The sequence below is a fragment of the Eumetopias jubatus genome, unplaced genomic scaffold, assembly GCF_037043125.1.
Source record: "Eumetopias jubatus isolate StellerSeaLion01/CBP00866 unplaced genomic scaffold, mEumJub1_p1.0 scaffold_8, whole genome shotgun sequence".
Taxonomy (NCBI): domain Eukaryota; kingdom Metazoa; phylum Chordata; class Mammalia; order Carnivora; family Otariidae; genus Eumetopias; species Eumetopias jubatus.
In genome coordinates this window covers 101925677-101953346 of record NW_028274814.1, presented here as the reverse complement: position 1 = coordinate 101953346, position 27670 = coordinate 101925677, and positions in this window count along the sequence as shown.

Here is a 27670-nt window from a genome sequence, read left to right as displayed (position 1 = left end):
TTATATTAAAAAACAGTAAATGTTATCAAATTAAAAATATGGAATCCAAGGCAGTACCAGGAGACCATTAACAAGTAAATGGAAATTGTAATCCAATATTAATAAGGAATACAGCTCATGATTATAATGCTTATTGACTTGGCATTAGAGACCTCTTACTAACATTTCTTATTTCAAATATCTTTTCACCTCTTACTGTTTTTAGTTTGGGAGAATGTGCAGGCCTTCAAACTGACAGTAAACAACACAAACACATGAAATAAGGATCAAAATACTGATTTCTTCCTCAATACCTGGCTGCAGATATTCCTCTGCCTTCTCCGTTTTCTCAGTTTTGTGTCAACATGCATGTGTTAGCATCACTTGCATGTCCTTTGTGCAATCCAAAAAGATTTCAAATGTTGAAGGAGTCATGACCTATGGTATTTATGTATTTAAAGCCTAATGAAAATCATGCACAATTCACAGTGTAGCTTCAAAATATACACTTTGTTCAAAAGTGCTTTTCGGTAATTGAAATATGCATTATTTTATAAAGGGTATAATGCCATGGCCCTTTTAAGAATCATGTTAAATTTGAAAGCTAAAGTAGAAAGTAAAATGACCTTTCATTTAAAACTACTACCTAAATCCAAGATTGACCACCTGTTGGAAAATGAAAGGTGATTTGTACTAAGTAGGGTCCCAGAGTGGCCCATCATTACAAACATATGTTTGAAGAGAAGTACACTCACTGTAGTCGGTCATATTCTTCCAGTGTGGGCCGAGCTGTGTCAGGGGTCAAGTACAGAATACAGTAAACTGAGAGTCTAATGAGAGTGAGAGGGAAGGACTAAATGGGATACTATGAATAAAAATGAACATATCCTGTCCAAAAATTTGTTACCTGACAATAAAAACCTGACCCCTAGTTTCATGCAGTCCCCGGAGCACAAATCACGTACCCCTCTCCGTAATCCACACTCCTTACCTGAAGAAAGGATTGAACCGGGGCAACGTCAGACCCGACAGGGGAGAAGTATGTTCCTCCCATTTAGGTGCATTTTCATCAGGCAGTTCCGGTGTAGAGCTCAGTAGTTTCACAGAGGACTGGACTTCGGGAAATAACCAAAGATGCTTTCTAATTTAATCCTGACTTCAGCGAAAAACTCACTGATATCTTACTGTTTACCATTTTAAAACTGTCTCCTCTTGCCTTCCTTTTCAGGCCTACCAGAACAATCTAAAAGTGATGTTGCTAGTATTTCTAATTAAAACCAAAAGGAACCATGGCTGAAATATATAAATAATCCTCTCTGGAAAGACCTGTCTTGTCACTTGTTTTCCGGATTATGAAAATATAGCTCGCGTCACAGCCATGCTCCCTGCTGAATCAGACCACGAAATGAGTTTCTCACTGGCAAAGCTGCTTTTACATCTGGTTGCTGTCAGGCCCAGCTACCAATCATCATTCTGAGGTGGATTCCATCAATCAGTTACGAGGGAGGCACAATAGGCAGGGGTCAGTCACCATCAGCACACATCAGCCAGGGACAGTATGAGCAGCACATGTCCGTGACCTGGCCATCGAGCACGGGGTACCCAGCTGCTGACCCAGACCACCTTCCATCTCACAACCTGAATTCCTATCACACAAAACAATTAAGAAGTACCAGTCCAGGTATGCAAAACAACAGAGAAGCCAGAACAGTGGCTGAAACAGAAACACCTGGCTTATTTTGAGCCAAACAAATTCTTCAATGGTAACATGTACAAGAGAGAATGTATTATTTATTGAACACTCATACTACAAGAGAGCAAGAGGGCAAAACGATGCCTTTAATGAAATAACAAATCAATAAAAATTCACTCCATTCTACTTCAATAAGAATCTCAAAGGACTGTTCCCTGATTCTGTAATAAAAAACGTATAAAGCTCTGCGCTAGCAGAGCAATAAATAGTTCATCTCCTATAGTCCTTGCTATTGCAGTGGGAGGCAAAGGATTTCTAACATTTTAAAATGAGATGATTCATGTGACGTTTCAGTTGGCAATGTAAATAGTTTATCCATATTTCAGTTCACACATCTCCATATTTTAATATTAATTTATAATGGACATTAGTCAGATCTTGCTATGCCTTGGCAGATCTCATTATTCTTCAAATATAAAGTCTGATTTTTAAAAACCCTATATTTAAACAATATTACAATCATATAAAACTTCTAGCATACCCCAACAAAGCGACATAAAAGTAAAACATTCAGAATAATATATATGATTGCCTACACACAATTTTTTTAAGGAACTGCTATCTTTGATTTAAAAAATTCACAACCTACAACTTTATTTCTTCTAAAGATGGGTACTTACAGACCTCTAGAAGCAAGCTTTACTATGAAGAACAATGCTTTGAGGGTGGGAGTAGGGTAGGCTTTCCCCCAGAATATATGGGTCTCCTGATTGGAATTTTAATGTTTCTTCAGGAATATCAAATGTTCTAATCTCAGATGACCTCACGCATCACGTCAGGTACAATGATGGTTCATCTGCCCTGAAAACCAACACTAGGAAGAACAATGCTGCCTATATTCACACATGATGTCTTTTTCCTCCTATGTGAACAAATATATTTCTTCTTACACAGTACTCTCAAAAACCTCACATATTTCTACTGTAGTTCAGCATTACATTTTTTATTTACTTCATTTACATTTAAAAAACCACTAACACAAAATATCAAACATTGTACTAAAAGCTTTACAAATACTAACCCTTCACCTTTATTATATCCCTTTAAGGTAGATGATATTATCATTGATCTGTCAGAGATCAGAAGACTAAGATACAGAGTCTAGTATTTTCCCAAGGTCAAATGGCTGTTATGTGGCAAAGCTGGGATTAGAACCCAGGAATCTGACGCCACGAAAAATAGTTCCAAGGCTTTCTACTAATCATGCATAATACTGATGAGGTACAACCACTTCATGCATCTTTTCAGAAATCTTAGGCTGAGAAAATGATTCTAAAATTCACTTGAAGGTTAAATATATACAAATAGTAAGAAAATTTCATGGAAAAAAAAGGTAATGTTTTTCCCTACCAGGTGCTTAAAAAACAGCATTTCATGTACAAAGATGATCATTCAATTCAAATCAGTGATGAGAAGAAATAACCCAGTAAATGGTACAGAGGCAAACCACTTTCCCAGTACTCAATCTGGGAAAACAATTTAAGATGCCTGTAAATATCTTATATAATATAAATATTTAGTATATTAAAATACATTAATTAAAACATGATATTCTCATACTTTGTATTCTAGATTCTGCCAAAGCAAAGGAGGACAGTCATACCTCTAAAAAAGTTTTATCATCAAAAACACAGGTAAAGTTTAAACAGTATCTGCTTTATACACTCAAAACAATTTTTAAAAATAACCACTGATTTCATAAATGCTCTGATAGAGATGTCTAGTGCTACTCATATCTGAGTCTCCTCTCCTTCCAGGTCCATACGGTTTGCTGGGCTAAGTGACTGCTTCCAGCCAATGAGACAGAAAAATTAAATCACAGTGCTGTGACTGAAAATGTAACATATCCCAGATGGTGCTGGTAAATAACGGTGGGGCTCCCTCAGCTTGGGTCACCAAGTGGCTGTGTGAAACAGAGCACACCATCACTTTCAGATGAATATGCGGCATGAAAAAAATGTACTTTTTTTCATTGAGCTACAGAGATTTCAGGTTTAGTTATTTATTCCTGCTGCATAGGCTAGTCTATCCTAATTAGTATAAATGCTAGCATGGCAAAATAATGTACTAATGAAGCTGTATAGGAGAATGATAGGTCATTTATAAAGCCACAGTGGAATTCAAAAGAACATTAGAGACGGTAAGCAATAAACAATGTAAAATTCAAATCAAGAATTATCGGTCAAATTTGACAGGCTTCCCAAAAGTGTAAAGGAAAAATACAAAACTTGACTACAATAAAGTTAACAATAAAATTAAAGGTAATTGATTTTTAACATATGGATGACAGATCCATTATTTTCTTGATGAAGAAACTAAGACAAATAGAACAAATATAATAACCCAACATATTTTAAAAGAGAGCTAAATAAAGACCAGCAGGATTGGTTGAAATGATTCTGCACATACGAGTCAATAATAAAAGATAGAATAATGGGGCTGGATTGGATTAAAGAATCGTTCCAATAGATACATGCAAAGAAAAAAAAATCAAGCCATAGACATTTGCTCTGAGATAATACATTCAAAAGACAAGAAATAAGAAGGATACTAAATATGGCCTTGTGACTCAGAATTTTAAACACTCAGCCAAACAGTATTCATAATGCAAGTTTTTCTAAAAATGAAAATATTCATAGGATTTATAGGAAAGGAAGAGTTTGGTTGCTTTCTTTTTATTTTTTGCCAAAAATTTTAAAGACCATAGACTACAGTGGCATCCCAGGTACCCTATAAAAAACATGAACAAAAAAGAGATCCTTTAAGGAAAAATGATTGCAAAACTTGAGAGCATAAAAAGAGTCTGAGTGTTTGAATACTAAATCAGACATGCTTCGCATGTAAGTGCTTGTGTATGTAGGACTGTCAGCTCTGTCAACATTTACGCTCAACCTAGAAAATTGAAAAAAATTATCATACATTTCATTTTCTTCATATAGTTTTCTTTGATGCTACAGTAAAATTTTTTGCAGCTTTCAAGGAATTTCAAGATTGCTGTCAGCGATAAGAAGCAAGCGAGAGGAGTCTGATTGGTTTGGACTTACTGATAGAGACTTGATTATATTTTATTTTAGAAAGTTCTATCTGTTGCAGTAATGAGAAAATAATTACTATGCAGAAGCTTTTATCATCAAATACTTCATCCATTTACTGGTCCTTGGCATAGAGTCAGTATATAACAAAAAACACATATGCAATACTTTTCTGATAGCTTTATATATTAATGAGAATAGAAATAATTTCCAGCATATCTAATCTCCCAGGCCTGGAATGTAAGTTTGTTTTAACTTTACATAATGTTTATCCTTGCCAGAATCCACATTTACATTCTATGTTATGGACATCTCAATCAGTCAAGACCTTTATTAAATCAACACAATCAGGTATCTTAATAAGATACAGAGGAACTGAAGGTAGGGTACTCCCAAGAGCTTAATAATGAAGCTAATGAGGACAAATCAAAAATAAAGACACAAGAAAATATAAGCAAAACCCCAACACAATTCAAAACTGATGTAGCTGTGCGGTAATACATGCATAAGTGCCAAAGAGAAAGTTAATAATTGTTATTTCAATGACAGAAATCAGAAGGGCTTCAAGGAAGAATTGAAAAAATATGTACAATTTTTAAAATGTTTATATGTATATTAGCAATATTGACATAAAACCGGAAACTTAAGCACAAAAGAGGTAAAAATGCAAAATGTATCACTTTTCCCACTCAACCATGTTTATCTTCAAGCCCTAAAGATACTATTGGGTTGGGGCACCTGGGTAGCTCAGTCATTTGGGTGTCTGGCTTGGCTCAGGTCATGATCTCAGTGTCCCTGCTCAGCGGGGAGTCTACTTCTCCCTCTCCCTCTGCCCCTCCCCCTGCTTGTTCTCTCTCTCTCTCTCATAAAATCTTTTTTTTTTTTTTTTTGATACTATTGGGCTGAAAAAGGTCCATGGGCATCACTCAATTTCTCACTATTGCAGTGGCTGGTACCACCAACTAGACAGTTTTCCCAATCAGATACCTGTGCACTAACCCTGCAAGTCTCCCTCTTCCTACATTACTATATTCACTTAATCACAAAGGCTTCCTGATTCAATCTCTTAAATTCCTCTTCAACCTAACTTTTTTATACCTCTACTGCCTCAGACTGACCTTAAGCCTCCTTCATTCCTTACAGGGATCACTAAGAACTTTCCTTCTGAAAGGTTTACCTTACCCTTCTGAAATCCACTATTCACCCAAAGAGTCATCCTTTTTTTAATGCCAAAGTATTTTATTATTTTTTATTTAAATTTGATTAATTAACATATAATGTATTATTGGTTTCAGAGGTACAGGTCTGTGATTCCTCAGTCTTATATAATTCCCAGTGCTCATCATATCACATGCCCTCCTTAATGTCTATCACCCAGTTACCCCATCTTCCCATCCCCTCCCCTCCAGCAACCCTCAGTTTCCTCCCATTGATTAAGAGTCTCTTATGGTTTATCTCCCTCTCTGGTTTTGTCTTGTTTTATTTTTTCCTCTCCTCCCCTATGATCTTGTTTTGTTTCTTAAATTCCACATATCAGTGAGATCACATAATTGTCTTTCTCAGATTGACTTACTTCGCTTAGCATAATACCCTCTAATTCCAACCATGTCATTACAAATGGCAAGATTTCATTTTTTGACTGCTGTGTAATGTTCCATTGTGTGTGTATATGTGTATGTATATGTGTGTGTGTGCACACACACACATACCACATCTTCTTTATCCACCCATCTGACAACGGACATCTGGGCTCAAAGAGTCATCCTTTGAAAGTACAGATTCCATAATGGCACTTGCCTCCTTAAATGGAATTCATTGGCTTATTTGCTCCAAGTCCCAACTCTGCAGTGTAACTTACAAAGGTCCTTAAGAATCTGGCACCGAGGATCTCTCCACCCACACCACTGGTCACTCTGCCCCCCACCTATCCCATCTCTGCTCCAAACACACTGAAATGTTGAACACCAGGTTCCCTTAACCAAACCATGTTCATCTTTACCTTTTTTTTTTTTTTTCTGGAAACTCCCTTTTCTATCCCTTTTTATCTAAATTCTGCTCAAAGTTCAGACCTTGGTTCAAATGTTACTCCCTCTGGGTCTTTGACACTGACCTCTCACTCTTGGTTAGGTGTTCCTCCTAACCCAACCTCCATGGCACCTGATGCTTCCTCCTATCATAGCACTTACTACACAGTATTTTATATGGACTGATTGTTTGTGTCTCCATCCCTCAAATTCATATGAAGTCCCAACCCCCAATGTAATGGTTTTTAGAGGAGGGGCCTTTGGAAAGTAATTAAGTTTAGATGAAGACATGAACACAGAACCTCCATGGTGGGATTCATGCCCTTATAAAAATATTAAAAGACAAGATTTCTCTTTCACTGTATACACCAAGGAAAGACCTTGTGAGGATACAACCAGGTTAAGGACTTTCACCAAGAACCTGACCATGGCAACCTGATCACAGATTTCCAGACTCTAGAACGGAAATACATGCTATTTAAGGCACCAAGTCTGTGTTGTTGTAGCAGCCCAAACTGAGACGACATTGTAATCACCCGTATACATGTGTGAATCCACAGCTGCAAAGCACACACCATGGGCACAAGGATTTGTCCATCAGCGTTCAACACCACAGTCTTAGCAATGACATGGCTACTGCCATAGCAGTATAGTCTATAATGAAACTCACTGGAAATGGCAAGCTGATGTGACACATTAATTGAATTTCCTAATAGAAACTTCATTAAATACAATTAAAACTGTTACTTTCTTACATATTGAACACTTTAAAGTTTACAGTGTTATCCTAGAATAAAGTTACAAAGCATAATGTTAGGAAAAAGAAAAAATAGTACAAGAAAAGGTTTGGAGAATGGAGATGACTATTCGCACAATTCCAATCAAAAATTAAATTCAAGAGAATTCTTCCTTTTCTTAAACAAGGCATCGTAGCCTTAAAATTTCACCATATTTATTTCACCTTTCCTCATTGAGTAGTAGGCAAGGCAGATTATGGATCTGACTTCAACTCCAAGTCTAAGAAAGACGTAGTGTGGATCAATACTGGTATTTCTATCTTCCTCCATCAATAATTGAGAGATAGACCTGTGACCCAGTCCTGGCCAATGAGATAGGAGGCTTCAGAGAGGGTTAGAAGTATCCAAGGAAGTGAGTGCTGAATACGAATAAGGACACATGCAGTTCCAATGGCCACTGCACCATCTCGCTCCATGAGAAGCAAGCATGGTGACATGTCACCAAGAAGGAAAAATCTCAGTGACACAGAAGATTCAGGTCTGGGGCCTTAATTGAACTGCACCTGAAGCTCACTTTCCCTCTGAATTTCCCTTTCATGAGAGTAAAATTTCTTACTGTTTAACCCAGTGGAAGCGTGTTTTTGCTACCTGCAGCCTGCCTGATAGTCATTCTCTCTCCCTGGTCCACAGTTTACTCATCTATTAAGTGCTTGAAAAAATAAACTCTAAGCTGATATTTCTCCATGTGGTCCAACAACCCCATGCATCAAAACCAGTGGGGCACATTTTAAAAAGACAAATTTAGTACACCCCACATTAGACCTACTAAACCAGATTCTTCCGAGATGGATAAGAACCTCAATTTTAAAGCAGCATTCCTAGCTTTACAACAAAATTTGAGACTTGATACATGAGAGATAGGAGTGTTTTTAACAGTTCTAGGTGCTTTTGACTTATATATCAAAATCATTTCTCTTCCAATTATTATGAATGTATGAATATATATGCAAAAATAATTGATAGTTTAAAAGAATTATAAACTATTCTGATGAAGCAAAAGTCAAGCTTACAAATGGGTCTTATGAAATTACTATTATGAGGTTAGCAACATAAAAATGTGGAATTGGCACTTTCATCTTGCCTAACAGTGGTGACAAAAGATCATTTTTTTGCCTGTTGCTACCTTTGTGTGTGTGTGTGTGTGTGTGTGTGTGTGGTCTTTCAAGGATTTCAATGTACAATTTCAGAAGAACACCAGCTGCACTTAGGTAACGTCCAATACAAAGAGTGGCGTAGTTAAACAATGGGAGGAAATGGCTGCAACCAAGTATTGGACCTCTGACTCTTAGGATAAACTGTTATTTTCAGTAGTTCACAAACTCCCCCATCTCATTGATTATGCTTGGCTGACTGTTGCTACTTTACCCTGTCACTAGGAGGAGTAACGTCGGACTTAAAAAGACTCACTACACCTGAATTGTATTTTAGTATTCAATTGTGAGCTTTTTATACTTCCCTGAATAAACAAATATAATGCCAATAGGAAAGATGTATTAAGTACTTACTATCTACCAAAACTTTGCTGTGCATGTGGGGGAGTGTATGTGGGTATCTAAAATACAAGGTAATACAGAAAAGCAAACTGATGGTGGCATAACAGTGCAACTTTTTATTTTAAAAAACATATTGCTATTTTATCATCATTCCACTTAAAAAGTATAAAAAGTAAAAATATCTACACATTGAAGGCTGGTCTTCAACCAAGGTGCACTTCTTGGTTTGGGGTACTAACGTTGTCTCCTCTCTAGTATGTAAGTGATAGGATCAAGGCAATGAGAGAAGGCAGGAGGAACATGAAAACAAACAAAAAAACCTAATAGTTTCATTCTGTATGTAATAGGTTGGAAAAGTTACTTGCTGTCAAACCAGCACTGGAAAATCCCTCGAAGTCTCATCTTTATTTCCTGCTTATTCTCCATTTCCATCCTTATTTTCACCCTTCTATCTATTCCTTGACCAACCTCCCTCGCCCCCCCCACACACACAAAATAAAAAAGTTGGAAATGAAAGGTCATTGTATTATACTAGAAACTGATAACATTTTTTTCTTAACTCTCGAAACGTCAGACTCAGCTTGGTTCAATGCGCTCTTGATTTAATGCTGTTGTTGAATTACTTCTTTTTGATACCTGCCCAATCTCTATGAAACAAGAACTCATCTTTACATCTTTTTATTTTTAAGGAAAACAAAACTGAGTGCCACTATGTGTTCTAGAAAAGAGTTTATGATATACATTATCAGTTGAAATAGGGAAACTCTTTTGAAAATTTCACATCCAATGTAATTTTATATTATATGTAATTTATTCTTGAGATATGTTGCTGTGTTCCTGAAATTGTGATAACTGCCTGGGTTTCTGAATAAAAGCAGGGTTCCTTGGTCCTTCTGTTGATCACTAATCAATATTGCTTCAGCAACTTTCCAAGTACAGAATAGGATTCTTTTCGAACATAATTTATTGGCACTCCAAGTAAGAATATACATACAAGGACTATCATTTGGATAATCAAGATGATGTTTTTAAAGCTTGTGGTGGCATCTTATTAAAGGTATAAAAATTCTATCTACTTTCAATAGGTTGTTCATACCACTGTTGAGAAACTATGTTCCATGAATATTTTCACGTTTCTGCACATTCAGGACTTTTTGAGTAAACATTACTGGCAACCTGGATAAAGGATGACTGAATGGTAACCACACATTGGAATTTAGAGACAAATTTTTCTAGAGAGATTTAAGGGCTTATCTCCCTCAGCGCTACTTGTGTACATTTTAAGGGTAATAAAAATCTAGGGACCTTTCTTTCTCCTTCCAGACAGGACTTATCTGTGGGGGAGTAAGGACTATGTTTGCTGCCCTACCCTGCTACCTAAGCTCCAAGCTTCATAATTTGTAGGTTCCTCTCCTTGGGCGCAGTCCCCACATGCACAGATACATCTAGTCCACATTGCACGGCCATGGAGAACCGCAGCATGAGGTATTAGTGCTGCTAAAATGCTCTGTGAATAAATGGTCTGTTCTCTAATCCAGAGTCTCCTGTTTCTGTTAGCATCTATATGCACACATTACCTCACAGGCAAGCCTCTTAGCTTCTAAGTAGAGTGACATCTCAGAACTGTACAATTTTAGACTCAACAACTTCCCACCAATGCTTTTTATTCCGACTCATGGTTTTCCACCTGCACTACCTTTCTTCTAGGGGCTTCCTCCACATTATTACTGCAAATCTTCCTAAGACACATCTCACCTTGGCCTCTATTTTCCCCTCCTTAAATACTGGCATAGCAGGCTCTAAAGTATTATATTATTTAGGGGCAGAATCTTTGGAATTTGACTCTAGCTGGCTCCAAACCCAGCTCTGCCAATTATCTGTCATGTGACCTTAGTTAAGCTACTCAACCTTAGTTTCCTTGTCTACCAAATGGGAATAAGATAATACGTGCAAATAACTTAATTGTTGCCCATGGTTAGCCCTCAGTAAATGGCACTGATAGCACAGTTTCTCAACACCTTAACAATGAATTATAAAGTGGGGCATCTGGGTGGCTCAGTCTTTTGAGCATCTGCCTTCAGCTCAGGTCACGATCCCAGGGTCCTGCGATCAAACCCCGCATCAGGCTCCCTGCTCAACACAGAGCCCGCTTCTCTCTCTCCCTCTGCTGCTCCCCCTGCTTATGCTTTCTCGCTCTCCCTCTGTCAAATAAATAAATAAAATCTTTAAAAAAATAAAAAAAATTATAAAATTTAAAAAAATTTAAATGGATTATAAAGCACACAGGATGTGCCATTGGAGGGCACTATCACCTGGCTCCCCATCTTCTCATTTACGCCACTCAAACTGTAAGCATGCTGCGCCTCTCATCATCCTCAAGGCATCATCTACTTCCACAGCTCCAGGGCTTTACTTGTACTCTTTCTTCACCTAATGGCATTTGTTCTTCTCTCCCATGGAAGCGACTGCTCATCCTTTCAATCCCCGCTCTACCATAAAGGCTCCTTCACCCGTGCCCTCGGCAGAGCCAGTCACCGCATCCTCTTGCTCGGCACCACATCTCTGTCTGAGCTCTCCGTGCACTGGCTGTCATCACTATTATTTATTTATGCATCTGTTTCCCACGCTAGATGGTGTGTTACCCATGACACAGTCAGTCTGGAATTCTGCCTGTGCATCCATATCCAATTTTTTTTTTAAAGGATGTTGCAGTCTTTTTTTTTTAATTTTTTTTAAAGATTTTATTTATTTATTCATGAGCGACAGAGGTGGGGGGAGAGAGAGAGAGAGAACCAGAGGGAGAAGCAGGCTCCCAAGGAGCAGGGAGCCCGATGCAGGACTCGATCCCAGGACCCTGGGATCATGACCTGAGCCGAAGGCAGACGCTTAACCATCTGAGCCACCCAGGCGCCCTCCAATGGTTTTTTAAAAAGATATTATTTCTTGATCAGATTCTCCTAATAGAAAATTTTCCTGAATGAATAAGCATAGCAACTTTTACTTTTTGGTCGTTTTTCTATAAAGGAAAATTTTTCCAGCTCAAAATTTGCAGTTCTAATTTTTTTTAAGACCTTATCCATCCATTTGAGAGAGAGAGCATGAGCGAGCATGAGCGGGGGCGGGGGGTAGGCAGAGGGAGAGGGAGAAGCAGACTCCCTGCAGAGCAGGGCTAGATCCCAGGACCCTAAGATCATGACCTGAGCTGAAGGCAGCTGACCAACTGATTGAGCCACCCAGGTGCTCCTGCAGTTCTAAATTTTCATAATGAAGGTTTGACTCATGTATCATTTTTGTTTACCTGTACAATATCTCATTTTATCCAAGTTTCTGGAGAAAATATCCCTACCATCCACTGCTGGGAAAAAGAGTCTAAATACAATGTCACCTTTTCGGTGTGCTCCATATGTATATTTTTTAGGAATTCTTTTGTGGTAAAGAAACATAAAATTTACCACCTTAATCATTTTTTTAAGTGTACAATACACTAATGTTAACTATATGCATATTGTTGTGCAAGAGATGTTTTCATCTCACAAAACAAACTATGCCCATTGAACAACACCCAATTTCTGCTTCTCCCTGTCCCTGGTAACCACATTCTACTTTCTATTTCACTGAGTTTGACTACTTTAGAGATCTCATATAAGTAGAATCATGCAGTGTTTGTCCTTCTATGACTTATTCCACTTAGTCCTCCAGGTTCATTCATATTTCAGCATATAAAAAAAGCTTCCTTCCAATATTCCATTGTATGTATATACCGCATTTTCTTTATCCATTCACCCACTGATGGACACCTCTTGGACACTGTAAACAATGCTGCAATGAAGATGGGTACACCAATATTTCTTCAAAATCCTGTTTTTAATTCTTTTGTATATACAGTAAATCTTGAGTATATCAATGGCAATTTAGCAATATATTGTTCAATAACCAGAAATTTTACAATAACCATGGTTTTATTTTGTTTTTTTATTATATCATATTAATCACTATGTTTTTAACTGAAAATAGCATGCAAATTGTGGCACAGACATGAAGTAATAATTTTTCTTTATATCATCAGTTAGATAGGATCACAGTGCCTTCTTTTTCCTACCGATAATCTTCCAATTTCTAGATAAAGCAAATACAAAAACAGACTATAACCTCCTCTACTTTCATTTTTGTATGCAGTGTCATTGAATATCAACATTGCTGAACATGGTTGGACTAAATTTTGGGGCTTAAACATTATATCAAAAATTATAATAAGTTTCTTATAGCCTCATGTAGACATATATTAAACTCAAATGTATATTTATTAGCAAAATCGGTCTTTCTCCTTCACCTTCTATCTCTGCTTCCCCAACTTTTCACCCATATGCATGTATGCTGATGTTGGAAAATAATAAGTATACTTTTGATCCTAACTACTCACTATAACATTTTTAAATTCAAGTACAGTTGACACACAATTTTACACTACAACATTCTGTGATACTTCATTGCTATGACCTGAGTCCAAAAAATTATACAACACATGAATTAAAAATACTAGAATGACATTTACATCCTTCTCAAAATATTCAAATATGTCTGCATTCAAACTCTCTTTGAAAAGAATATCAAGCACAGAGTCTTTTTATTGGCTAAACTCACTTTTCATATAATATCCTTCACAAGTGCACCAAGAAAATGCCACAATGTTAAAAACAGAATTTTTTTAAGTGTTTATTTATTTGATAGAGAGAAAGAGAGAAAGCACACATGCAAGTGGGGGGACGCACGGGGGACGCATGGGGGACGGAGAAGCAGAAGAAGAAGGAGAGAGATCTCAAGCAGACTCCACGCTGAGCACGGAGCTCAATGCCAGGCTCCATTTCACGACCCTGAGATTATGACTCAAGCTGAAATCAAAAGTCAGACATTTAACCAACTGAGCCACCCAGGTGCCCCAAAACCAGAATTTTTAAAAAATCCTTAAGAATGTTTTTGCCTATTTAATAAACATGTGGTAACTGTCAATTTATCTAGAACGGAGAATCTGTTATGTATGCATTTCATAACATTTGCTGTAAATCATGGAGTTGTGGACACTCAACATACATAATGAAATATCACAGCATGAATAGGAGAATAATACTGAGGTCTTTTTTTCTAACAGTCTCATCAGATAATCTCTAAGGAATCTTATGCCTCATTAGAAAGATGAAAATATGACAATTTTTTTATGCTAGTATAAATGAGGTAATTAGTATATTTACAGAAAAGAAGTCAATTTTTATATCTTTGGGCATGTTTATATTTTTGGCCAACCAAATTAGTAGGATAAATAAAATAAAGCCTATTCACCTTGAAGAATAGATTTGCAAAACTCCAACTTTTTTTTTTTTCTGAAGAATCAGACAAGTGCTTATACTAAGGAATAAAATTACTCTGGGGTTTCATATATTTTCTAATAAAATACATATAATATAAGCCATTACGTTTAATAACTATATACATACAGTGACTTTCATGAATATACATTAAAGAATATACTTAATGTTTTGCCTTTACCAAAAAGTTATTGAATAGCACAGATCTAAAGTGAAAACTATCAAATTCCATTAGCAGAAAGAATGACTGAAAGCAACTGAGGACATGAAAATATGCCTCAAACAATGCCCCAAACCTATTCTTTGACATTTATCTAAACTCATTCTTCCTGAGTTGTCACTGAACTCATTTACACTGCTTGCTTTAAGTCCCTTTCCTGACAACTCTATTTCTTTTACTGAATACATGTGTGTCAAAATAATCTACTCATACCTTATTCTTTATATCTTTGTATACTGACAATAGTGTACGTTTTTCCCGAAAACAGGCAATGAGAATAGGAAGCAAACATCTACATGAAGAACATAGATTTTCTGCTTTTCATGAAATTAAATTACAACATACAATGATGTTAATTACTCCCAAGTAAAATATAACAGAATGTTAAAATTTTATTCAAAATGTAGAATTATTTTTGAAGGATACTAAACATACAGATTAAAACATATAACTTTCAGTATTAAATACCTAGAAAGATTCTATTAAAGAGTATAATGTACAAAATACAGTAGGCAAAAAAAAAATTCTTTGCTATTCTTGCATTACTCTTAATAGCAAATAAGCCAATTATAGCATTAAATATTCAAATGAAGTGAATAAAGTTATTCTTAATATGAAAATTAATGGCTAGTTTTTATGCACTTTAGTATCTCTGTTGAAATGACATCAAATTTCAGTTCAGAATAGAGATGCTCCCTCCGCACCTCTGACCTCTAGCAATTTTGTCAGCAGAGGTGTGAACTGAGGCTCTAAGCAAGTGAGTTTCTGAAATAATGAAAATAAATCACAGTTACCTTTGCATCTTTTGTCAAACACACAGGCTGTCATACAAAAGGTGCTCAGTATATGCTTGTTGACTTATACACGAGGTGCTCAGTAAATGCTTGTTGACTTGAACCACATGCAAATTTTTACCAAATGATATTCTGTACTTCCTTCTTTTGGTCACAGCTCTAGAAGGATAAGGAAGGCCCACATATTCATGCACTATACCTAGAGCCAGCACAAAGCCAAAATCACTCTACATACCAGGAAACCACACTCACTCTTGAAAATCAAGGCCATACATGCCCTCCTCTCATAATCAAGTAACTATACAAGTCCAGATCCTGATGACAATCTTGTCTTTTTTTTTTTTCCCAACAACACCTTTCATTAGCATGTAATTCACACACCACAAAATTCACTTTTTTTAAAGATTTATTTGAGAGAGAGAGAGAGAGAGAGTGCGCACATGCATGAGTGTGGGGAAAGGGGCAGAGGGAGAGGAGGGAAAGAGAAAGAATCCTCAAGCAGACTCCCAGCTGAGCACGAGCATTGCAAGGCTGGATCTCAGAACCCTGAGATCATGGCTTGAGCTAAAACCAAGAGCCAGCAGCTCAACCAAAATTCACTCTTTTAAAGATACAAGTCAGTGGTTTTTAGAAGATTCGTGGAATTGTACAACCATCACCACTACATAATTCAGAACATTTTCATTACTTAAAAAAAAAAAAAAACAAAACCTTGTACCCATAGTCATTCCCCATTTCCTCATCCCTCAAGTCTCTGGCAACTACTTATCCACTTTTTGTTTCTGGGCATTCGCCTAAAGTGAACGTTTTGTATAAGTAATCAAACAATGTGTGACCTTTTATAACTGTCTTCTTTCACTTAGCATGTTTCCAAGGTTAATTTGTATTGTAGTACATATCACTAATTCATTCCTTCTTAATGCCAGATAAACTTCCACTGTATGGTTTACATCATATTTTGTTCATCCATTCATCAATTGATGGATATTTGGGTTGTTCCCACCTCTTGGCTACTATGAATAATGCTGCCATGAACACCCATGTATATGTTTTTGTATGGAAAATAGTCCTCTTGGGTATATACCTAGGAGTGGAATTGCTAGGTCACTCGGTAACTCTATGCTTAACATTTTGAGGAACTGCTAACCTGTTTTCCCAAGTGACTGCACCATTTTACAATCCCACCAACAATGAATGAAGGTTCTAATATCTCTACCTCCTCAAAACACTTGTTATTGTCTATCTTTCTGATTTTAGCCATCCTAATGAGTATGAAGTAGTATCTGTTTTGATTTGCATTTCTCTGATGACAAATATCATACAGGTGCTTACTGGACATGTGTATGTCTTTAGAAAAGTATCTATTCAAATATTTTGCCTATTTTCAGTTGGGTTATCTTATTGTTGAATTGGAATAATTCTTTAGATAGCATAGATACGAGTCTCTTATCAAATACATGAATTGCAACTATTTTCTCCCATTCTGTTGGAGAAAACACAGTTGACAAAATCCACTGTAGGTTATTGATTCACTTTCTTGACGATGTCCTTTAAAGCATAATTTTTAATTTATTTTATTTTATTTTATTTATTTGACAGAGAGAGAGACAGTGAGAGAGGGAACACAAGCAGGGGGAGTGGGAGAGGGAGAAGCAGGCCTCTCACTAAGCAGGGAGCCTGATGCAGGGTTCGATCCCAGGATCTGAGCCAAAGGCAGCCACTTAACGACTGAACCACCCAGGCACCCCTGAGACTAGATTTTATTTTTTTTTCTTTAAATTTTTTATTGTTAGGTTAATCACCATACACTACATCATGTTTTTGATGTAGTGTTCCATGAGTCATTGTTTGTGCATAACACCCAGTGCTCCACGCAGAATGTGCCCTCTTTAATACCCATCACCAGGCTAACCCATCCCTCCAACCCCCTCCCCTCTAGAACCCTCAGTTTGTTTTTCAGAGTCCATTGTCTCTCATGGTTCGTCTCCCCCTCCGATTTACTCCCCTTCATTCTTCCCCTCCTGCAATCAAATTTATCTATTTTTCGTTTTATTACTTATACTTTTGGTGTCATACTTAAGAAATCATTGCCCAACCCAAGATCATGGAAATTTACTCCTACACTCTCTTTTAATAGTTTTATAGTTTTCACTTTTACATGTACACCTAATGATCCATTTTGAGTTGATATTTGTATATGGTATAGAAAGTCCAAATGCATTATTTTACATGTAGATATCCAGCTGTCCCAATACCATTTGTTGAAAAGACTCTTCTTTCCTCATTGAATTATCTTGACACCCTTATTAAACACTCCATGTCTTCTCAGAGGCAAATGTATAGCTGTTGACAATGTACCTGAATTTTCTAACTATTTTATTAAGTATTTTTACAATTATAGCTCCTTTTTATAAGATTTTCTTGTGGTTCTATCCCCAAGCCCTCTGTTTAAACTGGTAGTAATCCCCATGCAATTTTCATTTCAAAGGTAATGCTTGTTTAAAAATCTAATATTTATTTGCTAGGTAACATCCTAAGCATAATATATTGACTCTTTACAACAACACTAGGAAGTTCCAAAACACATTTATTCACTTAGTTATAAGCTCTACGATGGTTGTTCACTCTTTTAAAGAGTATCTATGAGCAAAAGCAGGACTACTGATGCAAGGCCAGACTGCTTTTAAGCCCTTAAATAAAAGGAAAAAAATAAAAAAATAAAAAAAAAACCTAGTATGGTGGATAGCTCTTGCCTTGAAGCTGCCTGATGGGCTTCTGCTTTGCTAATGTATCCAGTTTCATTTTAGGAAACAACTTTCCCTCCCTATGCGATATCTTGGTGGAACAATAAATCAAGGTAATCCACTCTTCCACTACAGACCCCCAAGGAGTGCCTGAAGGTCTCATCATTGATTCTTTCCTCTAACCATCCATATACAGGTAATGTGTGGGGCAACCTAAAATTCTGGCTCTTTGAAATCCAAGTAAGGGAACGCAAGGGCAGAGTGAGTATTTTAAGTTCACATATCCCAGGAAGATGCCAGAGAAAGATAGTTCAAACGTTCCTATTCCCAAGAGCCATGTAAATATGCCTGGTTCCATCCGAAGCCTGGTTTGTATATCACTTTTAATACTGGGAACTATATACCCTAAGCTTCAAATAAATGCATTTATTTACTCAAACTAACCATAGTAATGCACTGCTTGGGGAAAAAAACAAAGAACCCTAATTTATATAGTCCATTCCAAAGGTGTCACCAGAGATTTCAACCTTGTTTTCTAGTATAATTTCTCCATGAATGAAAACTGATGATTTTTCTTAGAGAGTCTAATAGCTGGGTCAACACAAATTACACAATCGCTTAATTTGAGCTTGTTTAAGCCCGTGGTTTCTAACATCATTAATATCATAATTTGTCTCTTTATCTGGGAAATACCATCCCATTAACTTGCAGAGAACTCTGTACATGTACACATCCGTTAGATAGTTTTGACTGAAGTCAGCCAAGCTGATTTCCTAGCACTATTCAAGGGAATATTAATTTAGTGGAGGATACCAAAACCAGGGGGCGAAATGAATATTGGCATGTGTCTTCAATTTGAAGAAAAGAAAAAGTGATTAATTTTTTTCCTGCCCAAATATGATGGATGGAGGCTCACTATGTGGTAACTACCACATTAAACTGATGAAATGACCTCCCGCCATAAGATTAAGAATCTCAATGGCATTCGTGATGCAAATTCCTTACTTCCTGGGGCCATATTTCTGCCAAAGAAAAAGAAACAATCACACCAGTTCTATCCCATTAAGGTCATCCCTCACACCTTACTTAACCTTAATTACACCCTCAAACGCCCTATCTCCAAATACAGTCACACTGACTGGGATCTAGTGCTTCAACATATGAATGGGGGATGGGGAAGACAATTCAGTCTATAACACAGTTTTATTTTTTTTAAAGACTTAATTTGAGAGAGGAAGCAAGTGAGCATGAGTGGGGGAAGGGAAAGGTGGAGAGGGAGAGAGGGAACCCTCAAGCAGGCTCCCTGCTGAGCTCAGGGCTTGATCCCAGGACCCCAAGATCATGACCTGAGATGAAATCAAGATTCGGCCACTTAACCGACTGAGCCTCCCAGATGCCCACCATTTTAAAACTTCCAAAAGGTTTATGCTCATTCTGGTTCTGCTCTCTTTTCATCTTTTCCATAAACTTATACTTGTTAAATATTTATCACGCATTCCCTCTACAGCTATGTTCTTCAGCTTTTTATAGACCAGAGACATCACAACACATAAATGAGCGTTCCTTCCTGGGGTGTTCACAGTAGTAACCCTGACACATCATTGCTTCTCATTAGTAATCACTGAGCATATCTGCTATGTAAAGAGCTAATGACTGAAAATCTGTATTTCCTTAGATGCACAAACTTGTTACTAGTCTTCATAGCTCATTTTTTTCTGATGCTACTCCATAAGAGTTGACATTATCCAATTCAATCATGATAGAAACATTAAGTGCCTTGAATTCATTAAGTGCCTATTATTTGTCAAACAATTAGGCAGACTGGTGATGGGCGAGACATATATGGTGACTTAAAAATATGGCTACAAATTACCTGACCCTTCTTTTTTTTAATTAATTAATTAATTTATTTATTTTTTGGATGTAGTGAGTCTATATCCTCTTGCCTTATCCAGTGGTGGTGAGAATACAGCCTGGGGCTCTGGTCTCTTCGTGGTGATGATTCAATTTCTGTGTGAGCAAGGACTTTGGGGCCATGCTTTAAGGACTTCCTGCCAGTGTCAAGTCTTAAAACCTCATCCCTGTTGTCAAGAGTCACCTTGAATCTGAGTGGGACTGACTGCAACAGTCCCCAAAGATGTGAACATTCTAATTGCCAAAACCTGTAAATATGTTATGTTCTATGGCAAGAGGGAGTTTAAGTTGTTGTTGGAATTAAGGTTGACAATCAGCTGACTTTGAGATTGGTGTGCAGCTTCTGCTTTCTTCTGACTTGCTCCTGGAGCCCTGAGATGCCATGTTAAGAAGTCTGGCATTCCGAATCTACCATACTCTGAAGACACCAAGAACACAGGCCACAGGTAGCCACTCTGTGCAAAACCCCAGCTGAATCAGGTCTTCAAGCCTTCTCGGTCTGGGTACCAGACATGTAAGTAACAAAGCCTTCAGATGATTCCATCCTGTATTCCCTGCCCTTCTAGTCTTTCTAGTTAATGGCTCAGACAGCATGGAGCAGAGACAAGTCATTCCCATATTTGGACTGTGCCTTGTCCAAATTTCCGATCAGTAAGCCATGAAAATACAAAATGATGGCTGTTTTATACCACTAACTTTTGAGGGTTTGCTTGTTTTAATAGTAACCGGAACAGATTTGGGTTCCTGGAAGTGGGGTGCCACCATAACAAAACTAAAACAGGTGGCAATAAATAACCAGAAGAATAGATATGGTCTCCTCTCTCACAGTCTATTGGGAGGTACAAACAAGTAAGTAAGCAGCAGCAATGATGAATAACCACGGATGAAATGGTTGCATTGTGTATGTGTAACATGAACACCTAGCCTCATCTTTGCTGCTCAAGGAAAATCTCCTCTGTGCAGTGACATCTAAATTGAAGACTGGAAGGCAGGAAAAACAGTAAACCAAAGGAAGATCATGTGTGAAGAGTGGAGTTGCCAGATAGCCATGTGACATTTGAGAAGAGAAAGTAAGCTTCTGTATGCCTGGAGCTTAGAATGTGAGGAAGGAAGAAGGGAGTCTGAAGCTGAAGAAATAGGAGGAGGTCAGACCTCAAAACACTTTATACAACATGCTAAGTCATTTGTGTCTTATCCTAAGGGCAGTACCACTGATGTTTTAAGCAGGGAGATGGCATGATTATACATCATGTTGACTGAAGGACAAAGAATGGGTTGAAAAGTAGTGGCAGAGAGAATGCAGAAAGCCACTGCAACAATGTAGGGCAGAGACAGAGGACTGAATTAAGTAGGGGCTATGAAGACAGAGTACGAGCAGACTCTAGAATGAGTTAAACACAAAAGAAAGAGAAAAGTTGGAGTTAAGCATGGAGCCCAGTTTTCCAACTTGGACAAGGGACTGAATGATGACACCAGACCCTAAGAAAGAGAATCAAGAACAGCTGGTGAGAGAATATGGTAAGTCGTATAAGATGTGTGGCTCCATCTAAATATAAAATGAAAAAAACTATATTATAAACATGAGATATTGACAGATATCTCATATGTAAGAAGTTCTTCAGGGATTTTTTAAAAATAGATCCTTAAAGAAAAAAAATTTAATAAACATCAAATATTTGTGAAGATTAAAACATTTAAGAAATTCACTATGCGGGTGAGGTGTCAAGTCCTGCAAAAAAAAAAAAAAAATCAACAGAGCCTATTTCCAGTTTTAATATTCAATATATAAATATTCACATCAGAAGGAAAAAATATCTTTTAAGAGACTACCTTTTCAAAAAGAAGATACCTAGATTCAGCTCTCTAGTCTTTCAGGAAATGGGAAATCAATGAGAATCTTCAATCTGACGTGTCTGAAATTATTTAACAAACCATCATGTGGCCAGTCAGCTAAATCATCTCTCCTATCACAGCATAACACTCTATACTGAGAGGCTATATTAGCTATATTCAACGACTAAAAATAAACACTTCCTTCCTTACCACAATTTGCTACTTAACTCAGCTGGGAAAAACAACACAATAGTCATTTTGATTGACAGAATACTTACAGATCTAATTATAATTTCTACCAGTTTCTAAAATATGTTGTGTTTTCCATATGAATTCCAACACAATGGAATGATTCACATGTCAATATGAATCTAGGGCACTGGTGAGAACAAATGTCTATATTGCTGTGCATGCAGATAACAAATTGGTAGGATCCATTTGTTTATTTTGTTACAGAATAATGTTAATAAGGCCAAGGTCAAGAGCTTAGTCCCTTTTTAGGGAATTTAAAATGGCTTTCTGTAGTCTAGCGCCCCTCCCAGAGGCTAATACGTTCATAAATGCATACCGCTGATTATAAGAGCACCCTTGCATCAATGCTGCACTATGAAAAGTCCATTGACACTTCTAGGAAATCAAATTAATGTTTATGGCGGGTGACTGTGTGTGAGGAGCTCTTATATTGGCCTGCACACTGTTCAATAACCACAACACAAAAATGGTATTCTAACACTAGCAGTCTTTTGTCTTACTGCTGAAGCATTCACCTTAATTTGTTTCTTCCATATCTCCTAATTCTGTAGACCTGTGATTTTCTGATTAGTTTCTGCATCTGGTGGTCCACTTTGACCCTCATATCTGGCAATCAGCTCCATTCCTGCAGTTACATCACCCTGCCTCCTCATGCAAGGACGATTCAGACCCTCCCTCTCACCACTTGGCCTGCAGCCACCATGATTCCACATTCTGTATAATCCAGGCTGGCACACGGGCCACTCTGTCTTGGTTCAAGCCTTCATCCCACTTCCCCATCAGCTCCTCAAGCAAAGCCAGCCAAGAGCTCTCTAAACTCTAGGGCTGAATTGCCAAAGGCCTATTTAATATGCTACTTGAATGTCTTCCAGGCATCTTAAGCTGAAAACTACATTTGGAGCCTATCCCTCAACTTCCCACCCATCTTGACAAATAATTCCTTCTTCCAAATGGTTGCTTACACCAGAAATATGGGAGACATGCTTGGAACTCTCCTTTCCCTCACCCCCATCAAGGCCTGTCTCGTCAGTTCTACTTCCAAAACCCAGTAAAAGCCCTCTTAACTCTTCTCCAGTTACCTGTGAAGTTTACTGATATTCTCCATTACTTCTATAAAAAGATAGCAACTTATGGCCACCGCACACTGAATGTTTATACCAGTACAAAGTTAATTTCTAGTATCACCCTACATGATAACCCCTTCAAATCAAATGATGTCCATGCCAAAACTCAGCGGTATTTTTTTTCCAAACCAGTTTATATCAGTATGTACTTATTACTGAAATTATGTATTTTAATTAATTATTACATAAACGGGCAAAATTTAAATTTTAAAAAGTTTAGTTCTACAAAACTACGTAAACTATTTTTTAAAAACTTCTAAGATTTATGTATTTATTTTAGAGAATGAGAGAGAAAGCATGAAACAGAGGGACAGAGGGAGAGGGAGAGAATCTCAAGCCGAGTCTGCACTGAGCGCAGAGCCTGATACAGGGCTCTATCTCAGGACCGTGAGATCACAACCTGAGCCAAAACCAAGAGTCGGATGCTTAACCGACTGTGCCACCCAGGTGCCCCCCAAGAAAAATTGTCTTATGAATTGTTTATAATCACACACTGGGAAAAACTGGAAAAAATATAAAAGTTCTCTGTTCTCATCCTCACCCTTGTCTTATAAAGACATCTAAAGATGTCTTTAATTTCCTGCTGGACTTTAAAAGAACCACAACTATAAACCAGAGGATACATCTATGGGTATGGGTCATACAAAACCAAACCCAACAAAATCAATTGAGAACTACAATTCACAGATTCATATTCAACAAATGATCCCAACACTGCATTAGAAGATTGGCAATGAGTGTTTATATGTTTTAGGTTAAAACATAGAACATGCTTATATGTTATTTACTATTTCCCTTCTTTAACCAGCTTTTTCAATTAACTAATCAACTAGTACAAATTCCACTGGATAACACAAATGATAATAGCTAATATTTACTGAACTTGGAACCCTGTACCAAACACAGCACTGTCCCCATTTTATAAACAATGGTACTGAGGGCTTAGTCTGTGTATCTTGGTTCTGTCTACTTCTGCCCTTCATCACTTTCACCACCCTTCTGTTACTTTGGTAGCCTCTCCACCAGTCTCTACACTTGCTCATACCTTCTCCAATTTCTGTTAATCAGTGAATAGCAGAGAAGAAAATATATATTTTTTAAACTCTGATGATGCCATCCCCCCTACTTACAACTCTTCAATGTCTTTACACTTGGAAAAATGTTCAAAACCCTTACAATGGCCTCTAAGGTCCTTCATGACCTGTCACACATGTGTCCATCTCTATCCCATAAAGGATACTCTTCCTTGCTCACTGCATTCCAGTTTCCTGGGCCTTCTTTCAGTTCTCACAATGTGCCAATTTCTTTCCCATCTCTAAGATTTTCCCCACACTGCTTCCTCTGTTAGGAGCATTGTTTTTTCTAGTTTCTCTTCACCTGTCAGATCTCAACTTGATCATCAACTCATCTCTAAATTCCCAATCTAAATTACCTCTTCTTGCTAATATGTAAACTCACAGCATCCAATACTTTTATAAGATGTATTATAATTGATAAATATGGATTCTTTTGCATGATTATTTTACTCCTCTTTTCAGGAGGGCAAGGACCGTATATTTTAGTCACCTCTCTAGTACCTCCCACAGTACTTTTAAGGGAGTAAACTCATAAATAATCACTGAATGAATCAATACATCAATGCTCATATCTGAAGTAGAGAACAAAGGTAGAGCTGAAAAGTTTTCAAATGGTCCACTGGCTCTACTACCAAAGCATAGACTAAAAATAGTTGACAGTTATTCTCGAGTTATACTGTGAAATACATCCAGGGATGGGGACTCCTCATGACCTGTATTATACCCTGTTCCTATTTTTACCAGCATTATATTTAAGATGTCTAATTTAAAACTTCAGAATTCTCTCTCTCCTGTTTACAGATGTAGTAAATCTACTCAATGATATCTGTATAGCATTCACATTTATACTCAAGTTCTTCACTTAGCCATCTATTTAAAATATAAACAGGCCCTTTGATTGTATATTGGAATAGTGTACCAGACATCAAGACTAGTTCCTCCAGCAGAGCTTTCTAAGGGAGTACAGATCTCATCTATATACACCAACACCTTATCCCATGAATTGCACTTGAGGCGAAAACATCAAGTCCTTACTCAAGCTCTATTTTAGTGTTATTTTTAGACACAATTCTAGGGAGCATGGATTTTAGTCAGAATCAACAAATAAAGGGGATTGTTTTTCTAGAAGCTGGCATATTGCCAATGGTAAGGAATAACAGTTGACATCAGAATTCACAAAAAGACAGCTGTCTGGACTCATTTAGCACACAGTCAAGGAGGGCCACCTATTTTAATATATCCTGAGGACAGTATTGTGTCACTGGGCAGTATAATAAAAATTCTTAATGATGACCCTGTATTATGAAGAAAAATGTATATTATATTTACTATGCACTGCTTCAGGAGACAAGGAAAAAAATGATACATTATGGGGTGATCACCCTAAATGCATTTATCCAGAATATACCATTTCCTCACAACATGTCAGAAAATCAAGGTATTACAATATCTCAGAGCTTTTCATCCTATGCCTTATTAAAATAAAATAAAAATAGACTCTATAAATTTCAAACATACAACTTGCTTTCCCAATATTCCTCTAAAGAAGGGGCACAAATATGAAAACATAAATTACCAAAATGAAAAGACTAATGATTCTAGTTCAGTGATTTTATAATTGTAAAGTGCCCATCTATTAAGGACATGGCTAAGATTTACAAGGAAAATAAGAAAATAGCATATAGCACACAATTTTCATAAGAATTTCCAAAATAGGGAAGCACTTTAACCTGAACACCTTGCAGACAAATGAAACAGGCTGCAATAGTCTCACATTTCAAATTAATGCAATACGACTAAATGATTTCATATATATGTATGTATATTTATATTTGGTTCTCATGCACAATATCTGGGTTCTCTCAAAAAAATTCTTTATAAACTGTTGAAATAAGATCTAAAGTTACTACACTAAATGAAAACCTGCTTGATCAAGAATTAGGAAGTCTAATTCAAATACTCTGATTTCTAGAAATATGATTACCAATCAAAACTAAACAGAAATTATAAAACTTCAAAGACATGTTATTATAGAAATAGTGTTTACTATGCACCAGATATTGTTCTAAGTAAGCATGTTATCAAAAGGATCTCATTTAATCCTCAGAACAAGACTAGCAAGGAGGTATTATTATAATCTCCAGTTAAAGTTGAAAAACCTAAGGCACAGAGAGATATTTAAGTTGTTTAAAAGTCACACAGCTAGTAAATGATGAAAGTAGTATGAGAATCCTGGAAGTTCATCTTCAGAATGTACTTTTAACCACTTCCAAAACACTATTAATGAGGACTTTATGCCCATAAAAGAAACAGCTTTAGGAGCGCCTGGGTGGCTCAGTCGGTAGCATCCGACATTTGATTTCGGCTCAAGTCATGATCTCAGCATCTTGGGATTGAGCCCCACTGTTGCTTAGGGTCACTGGGGAGTCTGCTTGTCTCCCTCTCCTTCTGCCCCTCCTCCAAGTTGTACTCTCTCTGTTTACTTCATTTTTATAAAGTTATTAAGTTGAGTAGACACAAAATTGATACCAAAGAAAATTTTGGAGAAAACATTTTTCCCAAAGTGTTTATTACATATAAAGAAAGACACAAAGTGCCAATGATTTAATATAAAATAAAGGACATTCAATGATCTTCAAAAAATCCTACTTCAGCAATCTCAAATATTGAAATTGTTTTAAACAAGATATTATAGAATACCTCTGTAAAACTGGGCAGAAGATTCTTGGGAAGTTGAAAATACAGATACTACCTGTTCTCTATAACTGCTGATATTCACCATCATTGTAAGGAAATTTCAGTGGGAAAATAAAAACTTTTATTTGTAAAAAAAAAAAAAAATTTTTTTAATTAAATAAACTAATTTATGTATCCAAAAAAACGAGAGGTTTATAGAAAGAGTCGCAGTGTGCTCTTCTTCAAACTGCCTTAAACCCCAGAAGCCAGTGGTCTATAAACCACGAACTACCATATATATTAACAATATAACATAGAGTCATAACCAATGTTTTAGAAGCAACACAGTCAAAAGGCACGCGTTAGAAATGTAAATGAGGACAGGCTGAATTTAATTTCTTCCAAAATCTCAGATAAATTTATGTAAAAGCATTACTGCTTACAACAGATATATTTCACCTAGCAACTGAAATACTGTTTTTCCAGCTAACTAACTACAACTCTCCAACAAATGGCAAGTAATATTAGACAAACCTTGTTCACACCAGATTTCTCTTTGGCTGCAAATTTGCAAAAGATTCCAAAAGACACAAAAGCCT